The sequence below is a fragment of the Marmota flaviventris genome, chromosome 2 (assembly GCF_047511675.1).
Source record: "Marmota flaviventris isolate mMarFla1 chromosome 2, mMarFla1.hap1, whole genome shotgun sequence".
In the NCBI taxonomy this organism is placed as follows: domain Eukaryota; kingdom Metazoa; phylum Chordata; class Mammalia; order Rodentia; family Sciuridae; genus Marmota; species Marmota flaviventris.
In genome coordinates, this window is record NC_092499.1 from 39,186,195 (window position 1) to 39,197,441 (window position 11,247).

Here is an 11,247-nt window from a genome sequence, read left to right on the forward strand (position 1 = left end):
TTCTGTCACTTATAAATTGGTTTGCATTTTGTAGAAATGCATATAAATGAAATCATACTGCATGTGGCATCTTTTGTCTGATTTATTTCATTCAGTAAATTATTTTGCATTATCCATTTTGTAGCACGTGTTGGTAGTGCACTTCTTTTGCATGTCGTGCAGTATTGAATCGTGGTATTGAATTGACTAGATAATCCACAACTTAGACATTCATTTGCTGGTAGAAATTTGGGTGATATTCAACTTTTTTATTTTTTTGCTATTACTCAGCCCTATATATACTCTTATAGCTCCTGCTGTCATATAATGGCTGTGTCTATAGCCTCCTTTAGTAGGCTCAGCACTTCTCTAGCCACCTTATACCCTAGTTACTTGTCTGAAGCTAAAAAGGCAGGTGGGATCCATTCCAGTTAGCACATAGTAATTTGCAAGCTGCACATCATTCCTACAGCCATTATTTCCATGCTAGGAAAGAGTCAATCATTTTTGCAATTTCAGAGTTTCAAGAGAACCTGGGATTTGAAGGTTTTGAACTGCATGGAACATGATATTCTCATCTCATATTTTAGGATCCAGCTCCTTTCCAACCAGGGTCCTGACATAAGCTATTGAAAATCAGCATTCTTTGGAGCTCTATGCTTATTATTGAATCCTGTGCCTAATCCTCATTCTCCTTGTGCCCACCCCCACCAGGCTGCCCAAGATAAAAAAAAAAATCTCTTAATACACTGTCAAAGAAGCCCTTGGACTTTGACTTGAATTGGTGATTTGTCGTCTAGATCTTTTCATTGTCTTCTCTCATCCTTTATAGTGTTAACTAGCAATCATCAGTTTCCATTGTGCTTATAGTTACTACCACCTTGGAAGATCCCAATTGCCTTTCTATAGATTCCCACGAACTCAGTTTACCACTTGTGGAAGTTTTAATAAATCTACCACAGTGACATGACACATAGGTGCTCCACCCACCACTAACAATAGATATCCCATTGCCAATGAAATTGTGGCTACTCTAGTCTCCAAATCACATTTTTAGATCCATTCCTGAGATGATTCCTGTCATAAATCATCTTAAATCAAGTTCCTCAGAAAACAGATTCTGATATGAAGATTCATATGTAAGAAGTATATCAGGTAATGATCTTTGAAACAATAGCTCAGAATAAGGAGAACATTCTTGGGCAGAGGAAAACATTGAATTGAGACACATTTAGAACTTTAAATCTAAACTGCTTACGTGTGGGTCTGGAGGTTGACATTGACCTTCATAACTTTACGGAATTGAGCTAAGGTGGATGGATTTGGTACAACACCTTGAACAGTCACTGAACGGGGGATGCTCATTAGGACTAGGACTGTAATCTTGGCAAGACAGCTCCCTTTTTTCAAAATCAATCTTTAACTCAATTGAAAAGCAATTATTTTTTTTTTTACTATTACTCAGCCCTATGTATTCCATTTCATGTTTACTATTTCTGTTGGTTAAGGAAATGCAGTCCTGAAGACAGAGGGTATCTGGGTGACACCATAGCATGAACTCTATTTATGACACAGGTATTGAAATATCTCATTTTATGTTCTTAGTCATTACATCTTCTTCCTTCCATTCCACCCTGTTATAGTTTAGTCCTTAAATCTACTTATCAGACTACTGTGATATTCTGATCTTCCTGATTCATCCGTACCCTTTTTGAGTCTGGCCTCCATATTGCTATCCTGATAATCCTTTCAAAATGCAAATCCTGGCTGGCATGCACATGTGTTCAATGACACACCATTGCCTATAAGAAAAATCTGGGCTGGGGATATAGCTTAGTTGGTAGGGTGCTTGACTTGCATGTAGAAGGCCCTGGGTTCAATCTCCAGCACCATGGGGGGAAAATCCAATGACTCAATATGACATGAAAACCTTCTTCATCTAGTTTCTATTTCCTTTTATAATTTCATCTTTGTAGACTCGCTCAACTTGCCTATATCTTCCAGCCAGATTCTAAATCACTTAAGAGTTCTCTGGTCAACAAGTCTGGAGATTTTTTCATGTGCTGAAACTTGTACCAAAAAATTCCTTCTCTATGATCATCAATCTAGTGAACTCCTACCAACTGTTTAGCACCTAGCTCAGCCCCATTACGCACTCTGGAAGACTCTCTACATTATATCACCAATCTTCCCAGTACATATCTCTAGGAAAAATTTACCATATTCTTCATATTTATATATTTAATTTCAGAGCTAAACAAAGAGTTCCTTGAAGGCAGGTGCCATATCACATTCGTCTTTGGCAGGACATGTTATTTATCTGGTGCCCATGAATGTTGTTGAATGAATAAATTAATGAATCAGTAAGTCAACACGACTTCCTTCCTACTCCTTTTTATCTAAGTGTACTTTATGTGTCCTGTGAAATCTTTATGTAAATATCATCAGTTTCATGGACTGCCAAATACATTGTCCTTCCAAATGTCTTCCTAAAGGCTTGATCTTATATGATGATAACTGAACCTTTTCTTCACCTTCGGTTTTTCTTTCCCTTCCAGCTGCTAGTGGCCTTTACAACACACACATAAGTTAGTGGAGCAAGTGAAATAGGCAACAGGTAAATTAGATAGTAAGAATGAGGTCAAAGGGACAAAAGTATTCTTTGCTAATGCCAAACCTATCACTGCACATCTTAAATACCACTACACTTGTAAAATCAGCAAAGCAGACAAAAATACAGTTTCCCAATGCATTTTATTACCCAAAGATAACCACAATCTTTTTCTTAATGTATTTCCTTCTGGTATTACGTGTAGTCACACATATTTATCTTAACAAAGTGTGGTTCAGAATATGCATAAAGTTCTATATCCTGCAATTTTAATTACCATTTTACTATGGCCATTTCTTATAATTTTCCAAATATGAATTTTAATGAATATGTAATTTTCCTTTGTGGAAGTTTGTGTAATCAAATCTTGATTTCCTAAGCTACTGTAGGCAAATTGTACTAAGAAATGATGGCTATCTAATACCTATTAGGTTAATTTAAGTTTGTCAATTATCACCTGCTATATAGAGAATTGAAAGAGAAAGACAAATTTGAATCTAAATACATAGTTCTTGAGATTTTTTTCATTCCACAGAAAGAATTTATTGGTTAACATTTCTTTGATATTAAATAGTGAAGAAGATTTTAGCAAGTTACCTAAAGGTCTTAAATTAAGGATTGATTGATTAATATTTCTATATAACTTTTCTCCATCTCATTTCATCAATATGGCACTTTAGGCCTTTTCTCTCTTGCATCATTATGCACTGACCTTTCCATTGTTAATGCTTCTATTCTATGCCTGAGTAGAGAGAATTTTTTTCCTCTTTTCAGAGATTAGCTGCAAAGAAAATTTATGTGACATTCAAAAGAATTATTTCCAACCTACCCTTTCAAATACCTTTCTGACATCTAATGATGTAATTCAGCTACATTAATTTTAGGGAGTAACTAAATTTGCATGATAAAAATTTTGATTTTGCTTCAAAAACATGCATTCTTTAAAATTAATGCAGTTTTTTTCAAAAGATACTAAACTACACTTAATTCAGTTACTCTATTAAACTGTGTATTCCATTTCATGTTTACTATAAAACTTGAGTCTATGTCAGTATTGTAAAATTGACTCTGATCCTTTACAAATATCCAAATTTCCTCACTAATAGCCTTTTTTTTTTTTTTTTTTTTTTGATGTCCAGGGCATCTAACTCTCCCCCAAAATTTTTTTCATGTAGATTATACACAATAATATTCTCTAAACCTTAGCTTCTCATTTTTTGTTCTATGTAACTTAACTTCTTTAGGATGAGGAAGAACATTATATAAGTAGGGATATTTTTACTATATAAGTTGGGACAAAAGTAAGTGAAAAATTCCATGTTATAAGGCAATACCTCCTGGAGCCTTATAACATGGAAAAGAGGAAAACAGAATAAGAATAGAGAACAATAGGTAAGATTTACTTTGCATTTCAAAAAGGATGACTTCCTCCCCATCTCCTCCAGCCAGTTACCAAGGAGCCCTTTTCTTCCATTGCAGGACTGATTACCCTGGAACACAAAGCACCCTTTTATCAAACATTTCCACTATTTTTTATTTGTTTTTGTCAATTACAACTAGCATGATAAGTATATTGTGAGTTGTACGAGAAAGAAGTGAACTGAAGCACACTGGAAGGCTGAAAGGAAATAGTCCAAATACTTCAGAGAAGAGCTTTTAACTATGCACCCAAATGGCAATGTCCCCATGCTTCTATGGTATGACTCATTCAACAAGCTTCTGCTCGCATCTCTTTTGAGATGTTTCTCATTGTAGAGGACCTGTAGATATATTTATTTTTTTATTCTTAAAGGATTGATCTTCAAGATATATCTGGAATCTATTTCTTCTTCATTCCATTACTGCAATTCTAAGCCAAGCCACTACCATTTCTCTGAGGATTGCAACAAGTATTACAACAATAGCCATCTAATAGTTCTCTGTACTTCCATAATTGCTCATGCCCAATCTCACCTTCAAAATTTCCATCTCAGATTTTTCTCCTTAATAGTCCTCAAAAATAACCAATCTGGCTTCTATCTCTGTGCCTTTAAACTTATCAATCTCTCTTTCTGCAACGTTCTCCTACAATTATATGAGAGGATTGTTCACTCACTTCTTTTGAAGAACAAATGAATACATAAAAATCTTTAAAAAATTATACAGTTGATTATTCTTCACAAGGGAAATTCATATGTGTAATGAAATAGTACCAATTTTGGTCTGAGATCTATGATGATATAAATGTAAAAGTTGAAAAAAAGAAAAGTGATCTTAACGTGAATATAAAAAGCATTTAAGAAAATTAAATTAAAAGTCATTACATGCTGAGTATTTTCTTCATTTAAGAGTAAATATTACATGATAGACTGGGATATATATATATATATATATATATATATATATATATATATATATATATAATATGTTTGATTTATAGAATCCACTGGGATACAGCTGAGAATGATGATTCTGGAAATTAACAACTTCCCCGTTTCCAAAGTAAACTGGAACATGGAAAATTAAGTGATTCTCCCAAATCTCCTAGCTAGTGTTATAAAAGTCACTACTAGGAATGCACATTTTCTAATCCAATGTGCTTTCCACCACCCCAGGCATTTAACGTCTTGTGCTCTATGGTACGATATTCACAGTGACATGCATTGGCCATAGGGCCATAATTATACCTTTCAATATAGAGATGAAATGAAGGTTTGCTTGGATTTCTTTGTTTAGGGGCTAAAAAGAAAAATCTGCTAAACTGAGTCGTTTTTTCCTTACAACTTAAGAAACATCTTCCAAAATGGCTTCTGGCTTTGCCTGACTTTCTGAAAAAAAACAAAATTGCTTAAGTAGAAAAGAATATGAAACTGCTGAAGAAACTCACAGCTGTATCTTTTTTCATATCAATATTCTTTATAAAATTTCAACAGTTTTAGTAAAAAAGGTCTATGTGTCCCTCTGGCAGAAAATACCCAAACCTTCAAATTCCCTTTCATGAATAACTTCTAAACTTAAAGCAGAATATTTTCATGTGTGAGACACTCTTTAAAGTAACAGGCAGGTTTAAAAACAAGAAAGAAAAACACTTTTTCTGAACAAATGTGTGGTTATTGTTGTGTTCTTCCTCCTTTACTCCCACTGACTCATGATGATCTTGGTACTTCAGCTTTTAAGAGAATACTCTGAAACATAGTTATGAATGTTATTCATTTTTTAAAAAAGCTATAGTGAACTCAATTATAACCATATATAAACCTATTGTAACATCCATTTTTTCCCTTGTAATTGTCACATATATGGGCCACTTCTTATGCCCCGCAATTAATGAAGGACAGAAGTATGGACTCCAAGACCTGTTGTCAGGCATAGATAGATTTAAACAAACAAACAAAGACTTGAGACATTATGTATTTTTCTGTAAGACATTTTGGTGAATTCTAAAAATAACTCAAAAATAATTCTGTTCCCCAATGAGAGCTCATCCCTCTCAGTGGTATCTTCCTTTCTGTTTTCTCCTTCAATCTACCCTATAAATTGTAACAAGTGGGGATACATTTTAGAGGAATCGCAGAAGGAACATCCTTTGCACATGTCATTGTATTGATCAACTTGGAGAGAAGCAGGTTAATTTCTGTTTTCAGAGAGCTTTATTAATATTGGCTTTTCTAGAAAACTTGTGTGAGTGTGGAGGGTCATTAAGTATTAGCATTTTTCTACCTCCACACCAAGAAAACTAAAGTGGCTGCTCCATTGGAAGATCTATAACAGTTTGGAGGAGATGTGTAACCACCTACCCACTGTCATGTGCAGCTTCAGGGTGCCACCCTGCAATTTATTTTGCTCTCTGCATGTCTGTTATACTGTTATTCCTTTCTGTCATCATTGCTGGATTTCTGAGCTCTCCTATTGCTTTCTTAAATATTTATTTTTAATAAACAGTAGTCGTACTGAACATAAGAAACACCCGAAATTTTTACTGGAAGACCAAGATAAATCAAGATGATTGTTTTCCTAGTTTTTCAGATGTATATACATATATGTGCATAGTATGTTGTGTATATATATATATATATATATATATATATATATATATATATATATATGTGTGTGTGTGTGTGTGTGTGTGTGTGTGTGTGTGTGTATCATATATTGGATACATACACTCACAAGTATTTGATCAAATTCCTGGGAATTTCCAAGTCAGTAGGAGTGATGACATCCTTCACAGAAGCCTGAAATCAGGAAAATGGCCCAGGCACAGGCTTTGGGGTTGGCACAGCTGGCAGCTGCTGTACCTACTTCCCGGGGGATGCCAGGTACAGTGCAGCCTGGCCAGGCCCATTTGGCCTCCTCACCACCTTCATCCCAGGCTCCTGGTGCACTGCAGGAGTGTTCTCCTACGTTGGCCCCCGGGATGACCCTTGCTTCTGTGCAGGGGACAGCACATGTGGTTAAGGGTGGGGCTACTAGCTCTTCACCTGTTGTAGCCCAGGTTCCTGCTGCCTTCTACATGCAGTCTGTGCATCTACCGGGTAAACCTCAGACACTGGCTGTGAAACGCAAAGCTGAGTCTGAGGAAGAGAGAGATGATATCTCCACTTTGGGTTCAATACTTCCTGCCAAGGCTTCTCCAGCAGCAGAGAGCCCAAAAGTCATGGAGGAGAAGAGTAGTCTTGGAGAGAAAGCTGAACCTGTGGCCAATGTGAATGCTAGTACCCCAAGCAATGAACTGGTAGACTTGACTCCTGCCCCATCAGCACCACCTCCTACACTAGCCATGGTGTCCAGACAAATGGGAGACTCCAAACCCCCACAGGCCATTGTGAAGCCCCAGATTCTCACCCACATCATTGAAGGCTTTGTTATCCAGGAAGGAGCGGAACCTTTCCCGGTGGGTTGTTCACAGTTACTGAAGGAGTCTGAGAAGCCACTACAGACTGGCCTCCAAACTGGACTGAATGAGAGTCAATCAAGTGGACCCTTGGGAGGGGACAGCCCTTCTGCTGAGTTAGATAAGAAGGCGAATCTCCTGAAGTGCAAGTACTGTGGGAAGTATGTCCCTGCAGAGCAATTTTGTGGCTCTAAGAGGTTTTGCTCCATGACTTGTGCAAAGAGGTACAATGTGAGCTGTAGCCATCAGTTCCGGTTGAAGAGGAAAAAAATGAAAGAGTTTCAGGAAGCCAACTATGCTCGTGTTCGTAGGCGTGGACCCCGCCGCAGCTCCTCTGACATTGCCCGTGCCAAGATCCAGGGCAAGCGTCAACCGGGTCAAGAGGACTCTAGCCGGGGTTCAGATAATTCCAGTTATGATGAAGCGCTCTCCCCAACATCTCCTGGGCCATTGTCAGTAAGAGCTGGACATGGAGATCGTGACCTTGGGAACACCATTACAGCTCCCCCCACACCAGAATTACAAGGCATCAACCCTGTGTTCCTGTCCAGCAATCCTAGTCGTTGGAGTGTAGAGGAGGTGTATGAGTTTATCGCTTCTCTCCAAGGCTGCCAAGAAATTGCAGAAGAGTTTCGTTCCCAGGAGATTGATGGACAGGCCCTTTTATTACTTAAAGAAGAACATCTTATGAGTGCCATGAACGTCAAATTGGGCCCTGCCCTCAAGATCTGTGCCAAGATAAATGTCCTGAAGGAGACCTAAGGTGGCCCTCTTGCACAAACCAGCCGAAGGCAGACACTCCCCACTGTCCAGGTTATAACCTGGTACCAGCCGACTTTGCAGGGAAGAAAGAGCTATTCGAATTATGTGACCTTCTGTGGGGAGATTACTGAGACAGGGAAGAGAAGTGCAAGAATTGGTTGCTGGTGCTACATAGTGGCAGCTTTGATATTTTCTTTGGGTTTCACTTTAAAATAATCTTTACAGTTCTCATCAATCCCACCTACCCCAATCCAGTCTTTGTAACAAAGGCAGTCCAGAGAACTAGGACTGCTCAGCCTTATCCTGGAGTGGAGCGTCTAGCCAGGGTTTTCCAAGAGGAGAAATATGTGTATGGTAAGGCAGGGAAATGGGTGGAATGTAGTTTTGCTTCTCCAGTGGGAGAGGTAGGGTTTTTCTAGCTTGTGTGACACAAGTAGCAAAATTCTGGTACTTTCCCTCTTCCTTCTGGATTGTCCCACTGTAGCTGTGGCTCAGTATTTTGTTATCATTTATTCCCTTAGTATTGAATATTTCTCCTGCATCCGTGGCAGGGTCACCAGCCAGGGTAGAAACTTGGTTGGAATCTTTCTGATTTGCTGCAGGGACTAAAAGTGTTTGACTGGCAAAAAAAAAAAAAAAAAAAAAAAATCAAACACTGAAAGAAAATGGGTTCCAACCAAGATTTGTGTTTCCAGTGAAATTAAGCTTCAGGATGGAAGATGAAATTAAAACCTTCCACGATAAACAAAAGTTAAAAGAATTTGCAGCTAGAAAACCATCTCTTCAAAACATCCTTGGCAAAACATTACAGGAAGAGGAAATGGAAAATAACAATGAAAACCAACAGTGGGAGGTAGGACAGTAAAGGGGGGAAAAATAATCAAAGAGGAAAACAAACCATGTTTAGTAACAGAAATAAACAAATATGGCTGGAAGAACAACCCATATCTCAATAATAACCCTAAATGTTAATGGCTTAAACTCACCAATTAAGAGACACAGGCTAGTAGAATGGATCACAAAACAAGACCCAACAATATGCTGCCTACAGGAGACGCATTTGATAGGAAAAGACATACATAGGCTGAAGGTGAAAGGTTGGGAAAAATCATATCACTCATATGGACTTCGGAAACAAGCAGGTGTGTCCATACTCATATCAAATAAAATAGATTTCAAGCCCAAGTTAATCAAAAGGGATAAAGAGGGACACTACATACTGCTCAAGGGAACCATACACCAACAAGACATAACAATCATAAATATATATGCCCCTAACAATGGTGCAGCTATGTTCATCAAACAAACTCTTCTCAAGTTCAAGAGTCTAATAGACCACCATACAATAATCATGGGAGACTTCAACACACCTCTCTCACCAATGGACAGATCTTCCAAACAAAAGTTGAATAAGGAAACTATAGAACTCAATAACACAATTAATAACCTAGACTTAATTGACATATATAGAATATACTACCCAACATCAAGCAGTTACACTTTTTTCTCAGCAGCACATGGATCCTTCTCAAAAATAGATCACATATTATGTCACAGGGCAACTCTTAGACAATATAAAGGAGTAGAGATAATACCATGCATCTTATCTGATCATAATGGAATGAAACTGAAAATCAACGATAAAAGAAGGAAGGAAAAAGCATACATCACTTGGAGAATGAACAATAGGTTACTGAATGATCAATGGGTTATAGAAGACATCAAGGAGGATATTAAAAAATTCTTAGAGATAAATGAAAACACAGACACAACATATCGGAATCTATGGGACACATTGAAAGCAGTTCTAAGAGGAAAATTCATTGCTTGGAGTTCATTCCTTAAAAAAAGAAAAAACCAACAAATAAATGATCTCATACTTCATCTCAAAATCCTTGAAAAAGAAGAGCAAAACAACAGCAAAAGAAGTAGAAGGCAAGAAATAATGAAAATCAGAGCTGAAATTAATGAAATCGAAACAAAAGAAACAATTGAAAAAATTGACAAAACTAAAAGTTGGTTCTTTGAAAAAATAAACAAAATTGACAGACCCTTAGCCATGCTAGCAAAGAGAAGAAGAGAGAGAACTCAAATTACTAACATACGGGATGAAAAAGGCAATATCACAACAGACAGTTCAGAAATACAGAAGATAATCAAAAATTATTTTGAATCCTTATACTCCAATACATTAGAAGATAGTGAAGGCATCGATAAATTTCTTAAGTCATATGATCTGCCCAGATTGAGTCAGGAGGATATAGACAACCTAAACAGACCAATATCAATTGAGGAAATAGAAGAAACCATCAAAAGACTACCAAGTAAGAAAAGCCCAGGACCGGATGGGTATACAGCAGAGTTTTACAAAACCTTTAAAGAGGAACTAATACCAATACTTTTCAAGCTACTTCAGGAAATAGAAAAAGAGAGAGAACTTACAAATTCATTCTACGAGGCCAACATCACCCTGATACCTAAACCAGACAAAGACACTTCAAAGAAAGAAAACTACAGACCAATATCTCTAATGAACCTAGATGCAAAAATCCTCAATAAAATTCTGGCGAATCGGATACAAAAACATATCAAAAAAATTGTGCACCATGATCAAGTAGGATTCATCCCTGGGATGCAAGGCTGGTTCAATATACGGAAATCAATAAATGTTATTCACCACATCAATAGACTTAAAAATAAGAACCATATGATCATCTCGATAGATGCGGAAAAAGCATTCGACAAAGTACAGCATCCCTTTATGTTCAAAACTCTAGAAAAACTAGGGATAACAGGAACATACCTCAATATTGTAAAAGCAATCTATGCTAAGCCTCAGGCTAGCATCATTCTGAATGGAGAAAAACTGAAGGCATTCCCTCTAAAATCTGGAACAAGACAGGGATGCCCTCTTTCACCACTTCTGTTCAACATAGTTCTCAAAACACTGGCCAGAGCAATTAGACAGACGAAAGAAATTAAAGGCATCAAAATAGGAAAAGAAGAACTTAAATTATCACTA

General features: G+C 37.2%; 1 pseudogene; it reads left to right on the plus strand.

Moving 5' to 3' along the window:
- Positions 1 to 6,833: 6,833 nt before the first annotated feature.
- LOC114088026 (polyhomeotic-like protein 1 pseudogene) lies at positions 6,834 to 8,289 on the plus strand (annotated as a pseudogene).
- Positions 8,290 to 11,247: the final 2,958 nt, after the last annotated feature.